The following is a 20,225-nucleotide window of genomic DNA, read 5'->3' on the forward strand; positions in this document are numbered from 1 at the left end:
ATTGTTTCCCTAACTTGTACTTCAAAGGTTCACAAAAATAAGCCTTTTCGGTTACACCTTGTCCTGGTTTCAGTTAGAACAGAGTTAATTTTCTTCCTAGTAGCTGGGAGGATGCTATGTTTTGGCTTAGGATGAGAAGAGTGCTGATAACACCCCGATGTTTCAATTGTTGCAGAGCAATGCTTATACCAAGCCAAGGACATCTCAGCTTCTTGCTCTGTCCTGCCAACAGGCAGGCTGGGGGTGCAGTAAGAGCTGGGAGGGGACAGACCCAGGACAGGTGACCCAAACTAGCCAAAGGGGTATTCCATAGCATCTGATGTCAGGCTAAACAATACATAGGGGTGGCTAGCCAGGGGGAGGGGGCCGGACTGCTCGGGGTTAGGCTGGGCATCGGTCAGCGGGTGGTGAGCAATTGCATTGTGCATCACTTGTTTGTACACATTATTAGTAGTGGTACTATTATCATCATTGTATTATTATTATTATTATTATTATTATTATTATTACTATTTTGTCGTATTAAACTGTCTTTATCTCAACTCACGGGCTTCACTTTCCATTTCTCTCCCCCGTCCCAGAGAGGGAGGGGGAGGGGGAGCGAACAGCTGCGTGGTGTTTAGCTGCCGGCCGGGTTAAACCACGACACACCTTTTACCCTAACATAATAATTCTGTGAAGGCATTAATGCTTGATTTAGAACTGAATACGTTGCCCCATAGCAATAAGAAATTTCACTTCCATTCCTCCCCTAGCTTCATTATAACCAGTGGAGGATCCGCTAGGGTAGATTCCCCAGGTCCCCGTTATTCCTGTTGAAATCAGGGGTTGATTACCCTAGGAAAAGGCTAGTCAATTTGTCCTCCAAAGCCAGGTCCAAACCGTTTTGATTTATTTATTTATTTATTTATTTATTTATTTATTTATTTATTTATTTATTTTCATTACATTTCAGAGTTGGTCCAAAAATTCCATAGGGCTTTCTTTTAGACCTTGTTGGAAGCATATTCTCAATTCCCAATTCATCCAGGTTTTAGTATTTACTTAACCGTTCATGATTTTCAGGATGATTCGGGTCTTAGTGGGGGTCGGTCAGGGGAATGCAATTGTCCACAGTTCCCTGAACGGTCCCATCAGCAATCTGAGCTCGCACATGAACTCAGGTTGTTTTAAGAGTGTACCTCTTTTCTGTTTCTGTGACAACTCTCTCAGACCGATCATGGTCCCTTTGCCCTAAAGGGCTAACACCCATGATTTTAAGATCTCTGCCTCGGGCAGAGGCAGAACTATTAACATTCCTACATCCTCTTTCCCTGCTCATTCAACTTCAAACACCTTTAACACTTTCAACAACCCTTTTAACACTTCCTTTATCTTTCTCCAGCCTGTACTTCTCTAATGCCAACATCAAAGGTTCAGTCAGGGGCCAACTTAATTCCCTACCTTTTCCCACCAAGATGCTGAAACATCAGTATACAACATTTCCTCCTGTTCTGCTTCTCAAAAAACAACATTAACTGTAGCAAAATATTATAGTTTAAAGTTCCATTTAGGGGCCACTTTTCTCCACATTCCAGCTTATAAAGCGGCCACCACTGATTACGATATTTTATCAATGTTTTCCTGTTCACACTTCCACCGGCAGATCCTCCAATATCCTTCCAGTGACTTAAAACACATCCTAACACACTTTTCTTTAAAATTTCACTGCTTGTTTGCCCCCCCAGTTTCCAGTTTACACTTTCAGAATACACATGTTACTTACAAAAGCGTATCACAAAACGTATCACTCACAAAAATACGGGCACGCAATATCTTTCAGTAGCGATGCCACAAAACTACTATTACCAGCAATATTGCCAAAATCACAGTAACAATAGTCAGAGTCAAATTCCACATGCGATAAGTCAGAAAACCGAACTGTGTAACACCGTAACGATATCTTTCTTATAACAATGCCACGAACCTACTATTACCACCAGGAAAATAGCCAAAATCGCAGTAACAATAACCAGAGTTAAATACCATACTCCATGAGTCAGAAAACCGAAATAGACAACACAATTCCAGACGGACCTTAAAGCGAGCTCCTTCCTTAAGGTCCCCAAACATGTACTTATGGTGCTAACCACAAAGTATATACCAAACACTGCCTCGCAGAAGATCACCTTCTGACTTACAGACAGTTCCAGATGACCGGTCTACCAGAAAACCAAACCAGAATAGAGAATATACTCACTTACAATGATGGGGTCCTTGTCTGCCTCCGCAGTGATCCGGTGAGTCAAGGAGTCCCTCCGGGAAATCCCGGGGGTACCCTAGGGAGTCCTGTTCCCAGCGGGTCCTGCAGTCCGGCAGAGAGGTTGTCCCATCTGGGTCGCCAAATTGATTCAAAGATCGAAGCCGAAATTCCTTTAAGTGGTATATTCTTTATTGCAGCGCTGGATGCACGGGGGATCTCTCCACCTATCGTGCATACCCAAAGCAGAAAGCAGTCTTGAATTTATACAATCAATCTATCAATATTCTACAAGCACCTATACATATGCATTACCTATCCCTGCCTTCCCTCGCTTCTCATGCTAATTAGCCTTTTGGCACCTTGCGCCTGCGCAGAGCCTTCCAAGAATTGTGGGCAGGGGTCTTTGGGACGTGGGCAGGGGTCTTTGGGAGGAAGACCCCGAGTCTTCCTCACAGTGTACTTTTCACCTTTGGTCAGGAATCTGCTGAATTGGCATGTTTCTTAATTGCAAGAGCTGGTTGTTGCCAATTCTCCCGTTTGTTGTATCTTTATAATGAATTCCAATGTCCAGTTTCGAGAGTTATAGTCCTTACATTCGTTTCTCTGTCCGCCTGCCGCTTCCTTATCATGAGTTCCAGTGTCTTGTTTCGAGATATACAGTCCTTGTCTGGGGATTGTCCTTGCCTCCCCAATACCTCCTTAATCAATCCCCCCTTTTCTTTTCCCATGCAAATTCTTTTGCATCAGATACTTTCTTTATTTACAGTAACACAACAAAGCAGGCATCTAAACAACATGCACACAAATATTCCTAACACTACTAATACGATTAGAGCAATGAATACTTGTTTCAACCATTGGAAATTGGGCAACCAGGAGGTTAACTTATTCCATAGTTCACTAAAACTCCATGAAAGATCATCTTTACTGATCTCATGTAGGATCCTGGTCTGCTTCCATATTTCTTCCAGGTCGGTAGAGATCCTTCCACTCTGATCTACATACATACAACAACTTGTGTTTATTACTGTACAGACTCCCCCTTGAGTGGCCAGTAACAAGTCTAGGGCCATCCGATTTTGTAACACTACCTGTGATAAACTAGATATCTCTTCTTGTTGAGCCTTTATAGCATCCAGAATTTTGTTTTCTAACTTCTCTATAATTGCAGAAATATTAACTATTGCCTTTTCCAATTCACTCACTCCTAACCATGGGATAAACCATCGCACAAAACTATGAAAAGGGGTGTGTCTCTCTACCAATGGATTGTTAATTTTTCATCTGATTCTCCGGATATGATTTCTCAAGTAACCTCGAGGCACTACATCATGTACTGTCATACTGGGGACTACCGCTCCAAGAGTGCAAGTTCCCTTCCAATTCTCAGGCAAGACCTTACGGGCTCTATCATTGCATAGCCAATACCACCCTTTTCCTTCTGGAACCGTCCAGCTGGTTGAATTTGCCCAGCCGCTAGTCGTACTAATATCAATTGTTCAATTACAAGATGTCTGATTTCCCACATAAGTAGTATCCGTATTTATACAATGCTGTTTTCCTATACCCTTAGGCGGGTTACACCTTTGTACACATACATAATAGGATTCTAACGGCATGAAGCTACTCACTTCTAGTTCCAAAACTGCTTAATATTTTTGACCCCAAGACGTGTTTTCCCACAAATTAGTCCAAGATATGTTTGCAGGCAAGGGAATCCCAATTAACGATACACCCTTATTCCCATGCTGTGGCAGATGGGTGCATACCCAACAGTTCGTCTTATTAGTTACTTGAGAAATTGTTTGTATTAAGGTCAGGTGTAAGTTCTCATCCCAAGTTGCCCACCCCAAATCCAAGAACCGCACCCCTGCAATCATTAGGATCTGGAAAACCGTAATTTTGTTGGTCCAATTGGAGTGGTGGTCCATATCCTCGCCGGGGCCTTCTTCACCCTTGAATTGTGGATCCAAGCTGCTTGCTTCTTAATCTTAATGGCGGTGTGTGTTGTCAGTAATACTTGGTATGCTCCCATCCACTTTCCTTCCATTTTTCCTGCACGGGTTGTCCTGAAAAAGTCTTTATATATATATAATCCCCGAGCTTAAAGGGGTGGATTGGTTGATCCAACCCTCTAGCCCTGGTCCCTAAAACAAATGTATGTACTTTATTTAATTGTTTCTGAAGTTCAGTTATATAAGCATATAAATATTCTGATCCTAACTGCGTTAGGTCCTCTCCACTAAATAGAAATTGCTATGGCCTTCCATATAAGATTTTGAAGGGACTCAAATTTCCTTTTATTCTAGGTTTAACTCTAATTCCAAGTAATGCTAAAGGGAGGGATTGAGGCCATGACAAATTAGCTTCTTATCCAATTTTAGCTATTTATTGTTTAATTAAATGGTTCGTTTTTTCTACCTGTCCACTTGCCTGTGGTCTATAAGGAGTATGCAGTTGCCAATCTATCTTTAGAATCTTACTTATCTGTTCTACCACTTGTGCACAAAAATGTGAACCTCTATCAGAAGACATTGCTACTAGAATCCCAAAGCATGGTATTATTTCATTTAACAAGACTTTAACCACTTCTCTTGCTTTGTTTGTTCGACAGGGAAAGGCTTCAGGCCTTCCTGAAAACGTGTCAGTCAGAACCAGTAAATAATGATACCCCCCTTTTCTAGGGAGTTCTGAAAAATCAATTTGCCACTGTTGCCCCGAATAATTTCCTTTACCGATTATTCCAAATTTTATTCTATCCTTGGTATTGTGTAAGCAAATGCTACATTGTTGAGTTACTTGTTTTATCATATCGTCCCACTAATGTCTGACTCAGGCTCTTATGCAGTGTGCCAGCTCCCCAATGCGTTTTATTGTGTTCTGTAAGAACTATGGGCCATGTCAAACTAGAGGGTATTACTATGGGGTTATCTTTTAAATATACTCATCCATCTGGTTTCATTTTACCTTTCAAATCTTCAATTAATTTTAAGTCTTCTTTTGTATAATTTGGATATAGTTTGGATTTTACCGTCTGGTATCAAAGACAATGCCTTCACCTCAGTTATTTCAGCTGCCTGCTTAGCCTCTGCCAATCGATTTTCCAATTTCAAAATCGCTGTCCCCCTTTTGGTGTCCCTGACAATGCATGATAGCTACCTTTTCTGGTTGTTTTACAGCCTCTAACAATTTTAAAATTTCTTCAGCATACTTTGTGTTTTCACTGAGCGGTCAGCAATCCATGTTCTTTCCAAATTGCTCCATGAGCATGTACCACGCCGAATGTATATTTAGAATCTGTCCAAATATTTACCCTTTTTCCCGCTGCCAGTTCCAATGCTCTCGTGAGAGCAACTATCTCCGCCTTTTGAGCTGATGTTCCAGGGGGTAAAGGCTTAGACTCGATTACCTGCTGAGTAGTTGTTATAGCATATCCAGCTTTACGTTGTCTTTGCGTAACAAAACTGCTCCCATCCGGGAACCAAGTTTCTTCCGCATCTTCCATGGGCTCCTCCTTAAGGTCTGGTCGGCTGGAATACACAGTCTCTAGAGTTTCTAAACAATCGTGAATCACAGCTTGTGCCGGAGCATCACTAAGAAAAGAGGCTAGATTCACAATATGAATTATCACAATTTCCACGTCGTCCTGTTCTACCAATATTGCTTGATATTTCAAAATCATCAATTCTTGTTTAAGTTGTTTAAAGACTTTTTGTGCTTCTCCAGTCCAGACTAACTTTGACTGGTTAATCTTTATCAATTCACATAGAGGCTTTACCAATAGTCCATAATTATAAATCCAAAGGCGACACCAACCTGTCATTCCTAAAAAGCTTTGTAGCTCCTTTACCATTTGAGGTTCTGGAGTCCGGCAAAGACTTCCTTATGTTCAGTTCCTAGTTCTCGTTGTCCTTCCGAAATGTCAAATCCCAGATAGGTCACACTTTGTTGAGCCAGCTGGACTTTCTGTCAAGAGACTTGATATCCATTTAAACCCAGAAAATTAAGACGACTTATAGTCCATTGAATACAACTCCCTTTAGTCTCGGTAGCTATTAAGAGATCATCTACATATTGTAACAAAGCACCTTCAGTGTCCGGAGGTATCCATGTTTCGAGTTCCCTTGCTAATTGGTTTCCAAAAATAGTGGGGCTATTCTTGAATCCTTGAGGTAGTAATGTCCACGTAAGCTGCGTCTTTCTGCCTGAATTGGGATTTTCCCATTCAAAGGCGAATAGGTTTTGGCTTTCTGTGGCTAAGCCTAGGCAGAAGAAGGCGTCTTTTAAATCCAGTACGGTAAACCAGACTTGACTATTCTTTAATTTAGTCAGCAAAGTATAAGGGTTTGCCACTACTGGATGTATATCCTCAGTGATTTTATTTATGGCCCTCAAATCCTGAACTAGCCTATAGCTTTTTCATCTGCCTTTTTAATTGGCAATATGGGTGCATTGTATTCTGATTCGCATTCAATCAATAATCCATACTGTAAAAACTGATCAATTATCTCTTTAATTCCTTTCCTATCTTCTATCCTCAAAGGATATTACTTAACCTTAACGGGTTTCTCTCCTGGCTTTAATTTAATAATTATTAAGGTCACATTTTTAGCTCTTCCAGGGACTTCGGTAGCCCAAACTCCTGGACATACTTGATCTGTGATCTCTAAAGGTATTTCACTTTTAGGGTCAGTTTGTATTAGTGCCAAGCTTAACACATTTATTAGTTGTTCTTCTCCTGTTCTTAATTCCATTTTCCCCTTTTCAAAGACAATTTCTGCTCCTACTTGCTCTAATAAATCTCTACCTAAGAGTGCCCATGAGGAGCTAGGCATAGATAAAAATCTGTGTATGCCCCATTGTTTCCCTAACTTGTACTTCAAAGGTTCACAAAAATAAGCCTTTTCGGTTACACCTTGTCCTGGTTTCAGTTAGAACAGAGTTAATTTTCTTCCTAGTAGCTGGGAGGATGCTATGTTTTGGCTTAGGATGAGAAGAGTGCTGATAACACCCCGATGTTTCAATTGTTGCAGAGCAATGCTTATACCAAGCCAAGGACATCTCAGCTTCTTGCTCTGTCCTGCCAACAGGCAGGCTGGGGGTGCAGTAAGAGCTGGGAGGGGACAGACCCAGGACAGGTGACCCAAACTAGCCAAAGGGGTATTCCATAGCATCTGACGTCAGGCTAAACAATACATAGGGGTGGCTAGCCAGGGGGAGGGGGCCGGACTGCTCGGGGTTAGGCTGGGCATCGGTCAGCGGGTGGTGAGCAATTGCATTGTGCATCACTTGTTTGTACACATTATTAGTAGTGGTACTATTATCATCATTGTATTATTATTATTATTATTATTGTTGTTGTTGTTGTTGTTGTATTATTATTATTATTATTATTATTATTATTATTATTATTTTGTCTTATTAAACTGTCTTTATCTCAACTCACAGGCTTCACTTTCCATTTCTCTCCCCCGTCCCAGAGAGGGAGGGGGAGGGGGAGCGAACAGCTGCGTGGTGTTTAGCTGCCGGCCGGGTTAAACCACGACACACCTTTTACCCTAACATAATAATTCTGTGAAGGCATTAATGCTTGATTTAGAACTGAATACGTTGCCCCATAGCAATAAGAAATTTCACTTCCATTCCTCCCCTAGCTTCATTATAACCAGTGGAGGATCCGCTAGGGTAGATTCCCCAGGTCCCTGTTATTCCTGTTGAAATCAGGGGTTGATTACCCTAGGAAAAGGCTAGTCAATTTGTCCTCCAAAGCCAGGTCCAAACCGTTTTGATTTATTTATTTATTTATTTATTTATTTATTTATTTATTTTCATTACATTTCGGAGTTGGTCCAAAAATTCCATAGGGCTTTCTTTTAGACCTTGTTGGAAGCATATTCTCAATTCCCAATTCATCCAGGTTTTAGTATTTACTTAACCGTTCATGATTTTCAGGATGATTCGGGTCTTAGTGGGGGTCGGTCAGGGGAATGCAATTGTCCACAGTTCCCTGAACGGTCCCATCAGCAATCTGAGCTCGCACATGAACTCAGGTTGTTTTAAGAGTTGACCTCTTTTCTGTTTCTGTGACAACTCTCTCGGACCGATCATGGTCCCTTTGCCCTAAAGGGCTAACACCCATGATTTTAAGATCTCTGCCTCGGGCAGAGGCAGAACTATTAACATTCCTACATCCTCTTTCCCTGCTCATTCAACTTCAAACACCTTTAACACTTTCAACAACCCTTTTAACACTTCCTTTATCTTTCTCCAGCCTGTACTTCTCTAATGCCAACATCAAAGGTTCAGTCAGGGGCCAACTTAATTCCCTACCTTTTCCCACCAAGATGCTGAAACATCAGTATACAACATTTCCTCCTGTTCTGCTTCTCAAAAAACAACATTAACTGTAGCAAAATATTATAGTTTAAAGTTCCATTTAGGGGCCACTTTTCTCCACATTCCAGCTTATAAAGCGGCCACCACTGATTACGATATTTTATCCATGTTTTCCTGTTCACACTTCCACCGGCAGATCCTCCAATATCCTTCCAGTGACTTAAAACACATCCTAACACACTTTCCTTTAAAATTTCACTGCTTGTTTGCCCCCCCAGTTTCCAGTTTACACTTTCAGAATACACATGTTACTTACAAAAGCGTATCACAAAACGTATCACTCACAAAAATACGGGCACGCAATATCTTTCAGTAGCGATGCCACAAAACTACTATTACCAGCAATATTGCCAAAATCACAGTAACAATAGTCAGAGTCAAATTCCACATGCGATAAGTCAGAAAACCGAACTGTGTAACACCGTAACGATATCTTTCTTATAACAATGCCACGAACCTACTATTACCACCAGGAAAATAGCCAAAATCGCAGTAACAATAACCAGAGTTAAATACCATACTCCATGAGTCAGAAAACCGAAAGAGACAACACAATTCCAGATGGACCTTAAAGCGAGCTCCTTCCTTAAGGTCCCCAAACATGTACTTATGGTGCTAACCACAAAGTATATACCAAACACTGCCTCGCAGAAGATCACCTTCTGACTTACAGACAGTTCCAGATGACCGGTCTACCAGAAAAACAAACCAGAATAAAGAATATACTCACTTACAATGATGGGGTCCTTGTCTGCCTCCGCAGTGATCCGGTGAGTCGAGGAGTCCCTCCGGGAAATCCCGGGGGTACCCTAGGGAGTCCTGTTCCCAGCGGGTCCTGCAGTCCGGCAGAGAGGTTGTCCCATCTGGGTCGCCAAATTGATTCAAAGATCGAAGCCGAAATTCCTTTAAGTGGTATATTCTTTATTGCAGCGCTGGATGCACGGGGGATCTCTCCACCTATCGTGCATACCCAAAGCAGAAAGCAGTCTTGAATTTATACAATCAATCTATCAATATTCTACAAGCACCTATACATATGCATTACCTATCCCCGCCTTCCCTCGCTTCTCATGCTAATTAGCCTTTTGGCACCTTGCTCCTGCGCAGAGCCTTCCAAGAATTGTGGGCAGGGGTCTTTGGGATGTGGGCAGGGGTCTTTGGGAGGAAGACCCCGAGTCTTCCTCACAGTGTACTTTTCACCTTTGGTCAGGAATCTGCTGAATTGGCATGTTTCTTAATTGCAAGAGCTGGTTGTTGCTAATTCTCCCGTTTGTTGTATCTTTATAATGAATTCCAATGTCCAGTTTCGAGAGTTATAGTCCTTACATTCGTTTCTCTGTCCGCCTGCCGCTTCCTTATCATGAGTTCCAGTGTCTTGTTTCGAGATACACAGTCCTTGTCTGGGGATTGTCCTTGCCTCCCCAATACCTCCTTAATCAGCCTGCACACAATTATCTGAGAATGAAAGCTGCTTTCCAGTAATTCAGAAAGTCAAGTTACGTCTCAGCCTTTAGCATCTCGGGCTTTTGGGCCTGTCTGTAACATTTGGCACCAGCACTAATACTTTTTTTGGCATATGTTTAGCGTTTGGGGCCTGTGTCTGGGATTTGGGCCCTGTCTCGAACCACTGGGGCTTTGTCCTGGGTTTTGGAGCCTGTTTCTAGAGTTCAGGGCCTGTGATTAGGCTTTTGGGGTCTGTGTCTGGGGGCCGGTATCTGGGGGCAAGGGGGGAGCTGCTTGTAGACCCTTGGGGCCGGCATTGAGGGGGTTGGGAGCTGACTCTACACCTTTGGGGCCTGCTTCTGGGGGCGGGGGGGGGGTTGAGACCTGCATCTGGGGGAGGGGTGGGAGCTCTTTGTATTCCTTTGGAGCCTGTGTCGGGGGGGCGGGGGGGGGGGGGGGGGGGGGAAGGGGAGGGTTGGTTGGGAGGTGCTTGTACACTGTTGGAGCCTGGGTTGAGGGAGGAGGTTTGGAGCTGCTTCTACACCTTTGGGCCTGGCATCGGGGGTAGGGGGTTGGGTGCTGGTTGCAGGGGCCTGTGTTTGGGGGGGGGCTTGGGACCTGCGTCTGGGGGAGGGGTGGGAGCTGCTTGTACACCTTTGGGGCCTGCATGTGTGGGGGGTCAGGGCCTGTGTCTAGCGGGCTGGGAACTGCTTGTACAATGTAGGAATCTGTTTCTGCAGGGTGGCTGGGAGCTGTTTGTACAACTTTGGGGCCAGCATCTGGGGGTGGCTGGGAGCTGCCTGTACACTGTAGGGGCCTGTGTTTGTGGGGGCCTTGGGGGCCTCCCTCGGGGGGGGGGGGGGGGGAGGGTTGGGAGCTGCTTGTATAGGGTAGGGGGCCTGCCTGGCAGGGGTTGGGAGCTGCTTGTAGAATTTGGGTTGCTGTGTCTGGGGGGGCGGTTGGGGCCTGTGTCTCAGGGGTGTTGGGAACTGGTTGTACACCTTTGGGTCCTGTCTCTGGGGGGGGAGCTTCTTGTACCCTTACCATAAGCCGTACTCTAACACATACTTCTACCAGTACCCTTACCCTTACCGTAACCCTTACCTTTACCCTTACTCTTACCCTTACCAAAGCATTACCCTTACCCTTAACGTAAGCCTAAACCTTAACCTTATCCTTACACTTACACTTACCGTAACCCTTACCCTTTCTGCTACACTTACCCTTAGCCTAAATCTAAACCTTACACTTACCCTAACCCTAACACTTACCCTTACCATTACCCATATACTTACTCTTACCCTAACCCTAAATCTTACTCAAACACTTACCCTGACCCTTACATTAACCCTAAACCGTACCCTAAAACTTACACTTACTCTTAACCTTAACCTTACGCTTAACCTTAACCTACTACTTACCCTTTCTTATCCGTCACCATACACCTAAAATTAACCCTAACCATTACCCTAACACTTACCCTTACCCTAACCCAAACCCTAATCCTAACTCTAAACCTTACCCTGACTTGTACACTTATCCTTATCCTTACACTTACCCTAACACTTACCCTTACACTTATCCTTACACATATAACTTACCCTTACCCTAAAACTTAACCTTAACCTAACTCTAACCCTAAACCTTACCTTAACCCTTACCCTGACCCTTACATTAACCCTTACCCTTACCCTAAAACTTACACTTACTCTTAACCTTAACCTTACCCTTAACCTTAACCTAATACTTACCCTTCTGTTTCCCTCAACCTAACCCTAAAATTAACCCTAACTATTACCCTAACACCTACCCTTACCCTAACCCTTACTCTAACCCTTACAATGACCCGTACCCTTACACATACACTTACCCTTACTCTTACCCTAAACCTTACCCTTACCATAAGCCATATTCTAACAAATTCTACCCGTACCCTTACCCTTACCGTAATCCTTACCCTTTATGTTACCCTAAACCTTACCCTTACCCTAACACTTACCCTTATCGTAAACCTTACCCTTTCTGCTACATTTACCATTAGCCTAAATCTAAACCTTACACTTACCCTTACCTTAACCCAATACTTACCCTTACGTTTCCCTCACCCTAACCCTAAAATTAACCCGAACCATTATTCTAACACTTACCCTTACCCTAACCCTAACCCTTACTCTAACCCTTACCCTGACCCATACCCTTACACTCACCCTTACCCTTACATTACCCTAACTCTTACCCATACCATAACCCATACCCTAACACATATTTTTACCCTTAACCTTACCGTTACCCTTACCCTTACTCTATCCGTTACCCTTACGCTTACCCTTAACATAAAGCTTACCATTAATCTTACCCTTACGCTAACCCTTACCCTTACCCTATCCCTTACACTTATCCTTATCCATACCCTTAACCTTACCCCAACCCTTACCCTTAAGCTGAACCTAACCCTAAACCTTACCCCAAACCTTTCCCTGAACCTTACATTAACCATAACCCTTAACCTAAACCTTACACTTACTCTTAACCTTAACCTTACCCTTAACCTTAAGCTAGTACTTAACCTTACATTTTTCTCACCCTAATCCTAAAATTAACCCTAACCATTACCCTAACACTTAACCGTTACACTTACCCTTATTCTATCCGTTACTCTTACACTTTCCCTTAACATAAACCTTACCCTTTACCTTACCCTTACCATAAGCCATACATCAACACTTACATGTACACTTACGCTTACACTTATCCTAGTAATTACTCGTACAATTACCCTTAACCTAACCATAAACATTAAGGATCAGCTTAAGGGTCACCCTTAAGGTTAACGTTATCCTAACACTTACACTTAAGTTCATGGTAAGGGTTAGAGTAAGGGTAAGTGTTAGGGTAATGGTTAGGCTAATTTTAGGTTTAGGGTGAGGGAAACGTAAGAGTAAGTATTAGGTTACAGCTAAGGTTAAGGTTAAGAGTAAGTGTAAGGTTTAGTGTAAGGATTAGGGTTAATGTAAGGGTCAAGGTAAGGGTTGGGGTAAAGGTTTAGGTAAAGGGTAAAAATATGTATATTGTAAGGGTGAGGGGTTAGGGTAATGGTTAGATTTTAGTTAGATTTAGGTAAGGGTGAGGGTTCGGGTAAGGTTTAGAATTAGGCAAAGGGTAAGTGTAGCAGAAAGGGTAAGGTTTAGGATAAGGGTAAGTGTTAGGATAAGGGTAAGGTTTAGGGTTAGCTTAATAGTAAGGTTAAGGGTAATTGTACGAGTAATTGCTAGGGTAAGTGCAAGCGTAAGTGTACATGTAAGTGTTGTTGTATGGCTTATGGTAAGGGTAAGGTCAAGGGTAAGGTTTATGTTAAGGGTAAGCGTAAGGGTAAGGGATAGAGTAAGGGTAAGGGTAAGGGTAAGGGTAACGGTAAGGTTAAGGGTACAAATATGTGTTAGGTTATGGGTTATGGTATGGGTAAGAATTAGGGTAAGTATAAGGGTAAGGGTAAGTGTAAGGGTACAGGTCAGGGTAAGGTTTAGAGTAAGGGTTAGGGTTAGGGTAAGGTTAAATGTTAGGGTAATGGTTAGGGTTAGTTTTAGGGTTAAAGTCAGGAAAACGTATGCGTAAGTATTAGGTGAATGTTAAGGGTAAGGTTAAGGTTAAGAGTAAGGGTAAGGTTTAGGGTAAGGGTTAGGGTTAATGTAAGGGTCAGGGTAAGGGTTGGGGTAAGGTTTAGGGTAAGGGTTAGGTTAAGGATAAATGTTAGGGTAAGGGTAAGGTTAATGGTAACCGTAAGTGTAAAGGTAAGGGTTACGGTAAGGGTAAGAATAAGGGTATGGGTAATGGTAAGGGTGAGGGTTAGGCTAAGGGTAAGTGTAAGGTTTAGATTTCGGCTAAGGGTAAGTGTAGCAGAAAGGGTAAGCTTTAAAGTAAGGTTTAAGGTTTAGGCTTAGGTTAAGGGTAAGGGTAAGGGTACGGGTCAGGGTAAGGGTTAGAGTAAGGGTTTGAGTATGGGTAAGGGTAAGGGTTAGGATAAGTGTAAGGGTGCAAGCAAGGATTAGGGCAAGAGTAAGTGTAAGGGTAATAGAAAGGGTTAGGGTAAGTTTAAGGGTAAGGGAATGTGTTAGGATATGTTTTAGGGGAAGCAGAAGGGTAAGGGTTAGGTTAAGTGTAAGGGGAAGGGGAAGGTAAGGGGAAGGGTTGGAGTAAGGTATAGGGTAAGGGTAAGGTTATGGTTAAAGGAAAGAGTAAGGGTAAGGAAAAAGTAAAGGTAAGGATTTGGGTAATGGTAAGGGTGAGAAGGTTTAGGGTAAGGGTTACGGTAAGGGTTAGGTAACGCAGTGTACAACCTGGGATGTCACACGCAGAGCTGCCTCTGGCAAGGTGAGTGAGGAACAGATGTAGCAGTTGTTGTGTTGTAGGTCTCACTGTTCCTCTAGGCATCCCCCCTTTGTCTTTTAGAGGTGTTGTAGCTGTTTGAAGAGGGTAGATTGAAGCATCTGCCTCGGGGGCTGGTAAGCGGCAGAGGTAAGGGAGCAGATGAGAGTAACTCACCTAGTTGTGCTGTGTCTTTGGATGCTGCATCGGCCTATGCGTTTCTTTTTCTTTCACAGGTGTCTTGCACAGGCTCAAAGGAGCAAACTGCACTCTGAAGAGCTGTGTAAGAAGAGGGGCTGGTCATGAGCTGGGTTGGAGCAGAACGACCAAGTAGCACAAGGTGACTATGAAAGGTGTCCGTCTTGCTTTGCAGGTGCCGTGGCAGGCTCTCCACAGAAGTGGATAAGGATATGAGATAAGGCCAGAGAGCGACAAGGAGCGGCATGTGCAGGGATGGTTTTGAAGCGCTGCGGTGGCTTACTCTTCTGTTCATCAGGTGCCACAGGCAAGGTGGGTTGTAACATCAGTCGTTATATTTGCATGAAAGCAGTTCACTTGAATGCCACAGTGCATCTGAGTAGGGTGTTCTAGCAGAACAAGCTTGTCTGGCACAGCGGTGCCTGATGGCAGTGTGTTTCCTCAGGTGAAGAGGTGCCTGAAGCCCCATCCTATCTAGCCTGCACACAATTATCTGAGAATGAAAGCTGCTTTCCAGTAATTCAGAAAGCCAAGTTACGTCTCAGCCTTTAGCATCTCGGGCTTTTGGGCCTGTCTGTAACATTTGGCACCAGCACTAATACTTTTTTTGGCATATGTTTAGCGTTTGGGGCCTGTGTCTGGGATTTGGGCCCTGTCTCGAACCAGTGGGGCTTTGTCCTGGGTTTTGGAGCCTGCCTCTAGAGTTCAGGGCCTGTGATTAGGCTTTTGGGGTCTGTGTCTGGGGGCCGGTATCTGGGGGCAAGGGGGGAGCTGCTTGTAGACCCTTGGGGCCGGCATTGAGGGGGTTGGGAGCTGACTCTACACCTTTGGGGCCTGCTTCTGGGGGCGGGGTGGGGTTGAGACCAGCATCTGGGGGAGGGGTGGGAGCTCTTTGTATTCCTTTGGAGCCTGTGTCGGGGGGGCGGGGGGGGGGGGGGGGGGAAGGGGAGGGTTGGTTGGGAGGTGCTTGTACACTGTTGGAGCCTGGGTTGAGGGAGGAGGTTTGGAGCTGCTTCTACACCTTTGGGCCTGGCATCGGGGGTAGGGGGTTGGGTGCTGGTTGTAGGGGCCTGTGTTTGGGGGGGGGGGGGGCTTGGGACCTGCGTCTGGGGGAGGGGTGGGAGCTGCTTGTACACCTTTGGGGCCTGCATGTGTGGGGGGTCAGGGCCTGTGTCTAGCGGGCTGGGAACTGCTTGTACAATGTAGGAATCTGTTTCTGCAGGGTGGCTGGGAGCTGTTTGTACAACTTTGGGGCCAGCATCTGGGGGTGGCTGGGAGCTGCCTGTACACTGTAGGGGCCTGTGTTTGTGGGGGCCTTGGGGGCCTCCCTCGGGGGGGGGGGGGGAGGGTTGGGAGCTGCTTGTATAGGGTAGGGGGCCTGCCTGGCAGGGGTTGGGAGCTGCTTGTAGAATTTGGGTCGCTGTGTCTGGGGGGGCGGTTGGGGCCTGTGTCTCAGGGGTGTTGGGAACTGGTTGTACACCTTTGGGTCCTGTCTCAGGGGGGGAGCTACTTGTACACTTTTGGGGTCTGTATTTGAGGGGGGTTGGGAGCTGCTTCTGCACTTTTGGACCTATGCTTAGGCTGGTTGGGAGTTGCTCATGCATTCTAGGTGCCTCCCTTTTGAGAAGGGTTGGGGCCTGCATCTGTGGGTGTTTGGGAGCTGCTTGTACACTATAGGGGCCATGGTCTTGGAGGGGGGTCTGGGCTGTTTATACACCTTTGTGGCCTGTGTTTGGGGGGGGGGGGGGGGGGGGCCTGTGCCTGGGGAAGTTGGGAGCTGTTTGTTCACTCTAGGAGCCTCCATTTGGGGGTCTTTGGGGCCTCCCTTTGAGGGGGAGGGAGTTGGGAGTTGGTTGTACACCTCCGCATCCCGTGTCTTGGGGGGGGTGGGGGGAGTGGGACCGGTCTCTGAAGGGGCGGGTTGTGAGCTGCTTGTACACCTGTGTCGGGGGGAGGGTAGGGGGGTTGGCGGGGGTCGGGTCCGGGTCTTGGGCCAGTGTCTGGGTGGAGTCCAGTTCTTGGGAGGGGGTGGTGGGGTAGGAGCTGCTTGTGGGCAGTTGGGGTCTGCATCTGGGTGTGGTTGGTGCCTGCTTCTGTTGGCAGTTTGGGGCCTGCTTGTAGACTTGTGCAGCCTGGGTTTGGGGGCTTTTCTGTAACGTTTGGGGCCTGCATTTTTGCTTTGGGATGCATCTTGAGCTTTTGAGGCCTAGCAGTAGCATTTGGGGCCTGCATCTGGGGCTTTTCTGTAGCATTTTGGTTGTGTATTTGTGATTTGGGGCCTGTATCGTGGGTTTTGCCTTTTTTGTAGTTTCCATCTTTGTGTGTGTGTGTTTCGTTGTTGGTTGTCTGGGGTTAGGGGCAGTTTGGGGTTTGGATTAAGGTCAGTGTCATTAGCGTTAGGGGGTTGATAATAAGGGTTAGGGTTGTGGTTAGAGTTGTTAGGTTTAAGGGGAATAAGGATTTCAGGGTAAGGGGATCAAGGTTGTGGGAATAAAAATGTTGTTTTTGCGCAGTTACATCCTGTAGAGGGAAGGAAGGTGGTATTGAGATATGCTTGCAGTGATAAGACAGCTTAACAGTGTGAAATGAGTTCATCTGATTCGTGTCAATATGGAACAATGCTAGGGCCGCATGATATGATGAAAAGTCTGAGAAAACCAGAGTGGTAAATATATATAGTTCTTGTATCTTGCAAAGGAATGGTCCAGCAATTCGGGTCAATAGGGGATAAGAGAACAAAGGGGTTTCAGAATAACTGCTAACTATTACAACTGTTGCATGGGACACTATGCAAGTGTCTGCCATCCAGCCAAGATGGACAAAGGAGATGGACAAGAGAAAAGCCTGGGAGGAAGACTACGAGCCTTCAGTACGAGCGGCCCCCAGAGGGACCACCGGAGACTGATAACGCCTGCACCAGTGGGAGGGTTTGGATTCTGGGAACTAATTAGAATAACCCTGCCTTTTGTAGAAGTAGTAATGAATATGTATTAGCCTAGCAGCATAAAAACCAGCCGCCTGATGTAACTTGTGTGCGTCTTGGTGGAGCAGAGACTCCTGGCGCACCCAGCGCTGCTTGCTTACCTCTATTCAATTAATAAATTGTAAATTTCAATTGCAATCCTATTTGGGACCCAGTCATTTATTACAAGCGGGCGCTCGTCCGGGAGGGCTTTGGTTCCTGATTTCTGGTTTGATCTAGGAGAGGCACCCCCACCATTTGGTGGCTGCTGTTTGAGTCAGGTCGGAACTAATGGCATCTTAAACCTGAATAAAGGTAAGCAAAGTTTCTGATTCTTTTTTTCAGCTCCCTTGCCAGCTGCAGCACTATATTTTGCCCATAATTGTGTGTGTGAAGATCCGAACGAAGATGACGGAGTCGTAAGCATTTAAAGCGTATACCGTTCGGTTGGGTGGGGTTCGGTTGCCTGTGTGTGTAAGAGTGTGACTGAGATGGAACTTAGTTCCGAAGCGATTGTGGAGGTCTTCTAACCGCGGTTCCAATCTCCCGTGAGGGACTTGGCCGGTGAAGGACCGAAGGGATTCCTATAGGATTTGTGGGTGTGTGATAGGTCCTCGACCCCCTGCAAGACACTCTTACTAAGGTAACCAAGGGCTGTGGGAATTGCCAGAGTAAAATTCCTAGATGGGTCAGACAAAATCGAAGACCAGAGACCGGAAGAAAGGGAGCAAATTACCAGTCATACCACCAGAAAGTCCATTAGGAATAACGATTAGAAATTGGAATGATAGGGACCCCAGAAAAGGAAAAAGTAAATTAAAAATGGTCCAGTATTATGTGACAGAATGGCCAAAGGAGCCTTTAAGACTACATGTCTTTTGGCCTGTTTTTGGATCCTTCAAAGACTGGATTTGCCAGGCCTTAAATATCCATGTTAATTCAAAGGAAGCTTTTAGCCAGGAAGAAAGTGATTATGCAGGATTATGGATCAGGAGGACTTCAGGTCCTTTTCCAGCCTCAATATTTACACTAAAAGCAGGTAAGAAATTTGAAGAACAAGAAGAACATGAAAAAGAAAAAGAAGATAAACGTGAGCCGTTGGATAAGCTACCACCTCCATATCCTAACAATCCACTCCCGGCGGCTCCCCCTCCGGTGGCTGTGGTATCGCCACCAGTACCACCGTTGCCCCAGCTTCCACCACCAACAGCACCAGAATTAGACCGACCTCCGGCCGCATGCAGGAGAAGTAGGACGGAAGTATCTGAGAGGGCTTCTCTATATCCCTTAAGGGAGGTAACTGGTGTATAACTGGTGCGCGTCTTGGTGGAGCAGAGACTCCCGGCGTACCCAGCACTGTTTGCTTACCTCTATTCATTCAGTGAATTGTAAACTTTGATTGTAATCCTATTTGTGACTTTTATTTATTATAACAGACAACCTTGTAAAACGCAGACAACCAGAATCCTTACAGCAATTAGGTGGAAATCACGGCGTAAGAAACATTACCACCTCAAAGAGTAAAAACCTCAAAAGAAATGTGACTTGTAACAGGCCAGCAGCTGTGTATTTTCTGTGAAGCACCAGCTAGATTATGAACCTTGAATAGCACAGTTAAAGGGGAAACAGGGGAGGGTCCCGGTCCTCGGCAGAAAAAAAAAGTGTATAAACTGTGTATGGAATTAGTAGGCACCCTCCTGCTTGTGGGACACCCGCCATTGTAATCTCGAATAATAATGCTACTGTACTGAGATCCTCGACTCAGCCTATGCTATTTGCTACAGATTGATTCAGGGTTTTAAGGTTTCAGGGATTGGGCACTAGGGTTGGGTTTCAGGGTAAGGGGTTTCAGGGTTTATGTTTAGGATTTTAAGGTTTTTAGGGTTGGAGTTTTAACAGTTAGGGTTTTAAGGATTTGGGGGTTAGGGTTTTAAGGGTTTCAGGGTTAGCGTGTTAGGGTATTAGAGTTTTTTGGGTTGTAGTGTTGATATGTTTTTTAGGGTTAGAGTCTTAAGGTTTTATTTTTGGTCAGTTATTTACGGTTAGGGTTTTAAGATCTTTTTTTTGTTTTGTTTTGTTTTGTTTTTTTTTCAGGTTAGTTTCTCCAGGTCCAGGGTTTTGAGTATCCTAATTTTGGGGGTTTGTATTTTGAGCATCTTAATTTTTGGGGTTAGGCTTTTGTGTGCCCTAATTTTTTGGGATAGGCTTTCAAGCATCCTAAGTAGTTGGGTTAGGGTTTTGAGCATCTTAATATTTTGGGTCTGGGTAATGAGCATCCTCAGTTTTCAGGATAGGGTTTTGAGCATCTTAATGTTTCCAGGATAGGGTTTGGAGCGTCCTAATGTTTTGGGTTGGGGCTTTGAGCGTCCTAATGTTTTTGGGTTAGGGTTTGGAGCGTCCTAAATTTTGAGGATAGGGTTCTGAGCATCTCAGTGTTTCCAGGATAGGGTTTTGAGCGTCCTAAGTATTTGGGATAGGTCTTTGAGCTTCCTAATGTTTTCCGGATAGGGTTTGGAGCATCTTAATGTTTTGGGTTTGGGTTTTGAGCGTCCGAATGTTTTTGGGTTAGGGCTTGGAGCATCCTAATGTTTTTGGGTTAGGGCTTTGAGCGTCCTGTTTTCG

General features: G+C 44.8%; 2 long non-coding RNA genes across 2 annotated transcripts in view; both read left to right on the top strand.

The window, feature by feature from the left end:
• LOC311420588 overlaps positions 1-17,762 on the top strand; it is a 234,622-nt gene extending 216,860 nt beyond the window's left edge. Inside the window, exon 2 of the long non-coding RNA XR_014684402.1 lies at positions 17,437-17,762. This is a non-coding gene — a long non-coding RNA (uncharacterized lncRNA). The remainder of the gene's footprint in view (positions 1-17,436) is intronic.
• Positions 14,526-15,358, top strand: LOC311420590. The gene is made up of 3 exons (XR_014684404.1): positions 14,526-14,593; positions 14,680-14,726; positions 14,817-15,358. It is a non-coding gene; the product is annotated as an uncharacterized lncRNA (long non-coding RNA).
• Positions 17,763-20,225: the final 2,463 nt, after the last annotated feature.

Source organism: Aythya ferina (genome assembly GCF_964211825.1).
Source record: "Aythya ferina genome assembly, chromosome: 17".
NCBI classification, from domain to species: domain Eukaryota; kingdom Metazoa; phylum Chordata; class Aves; order Anseriformes; family Anatidae; genus Aythya; species Aythya ferina.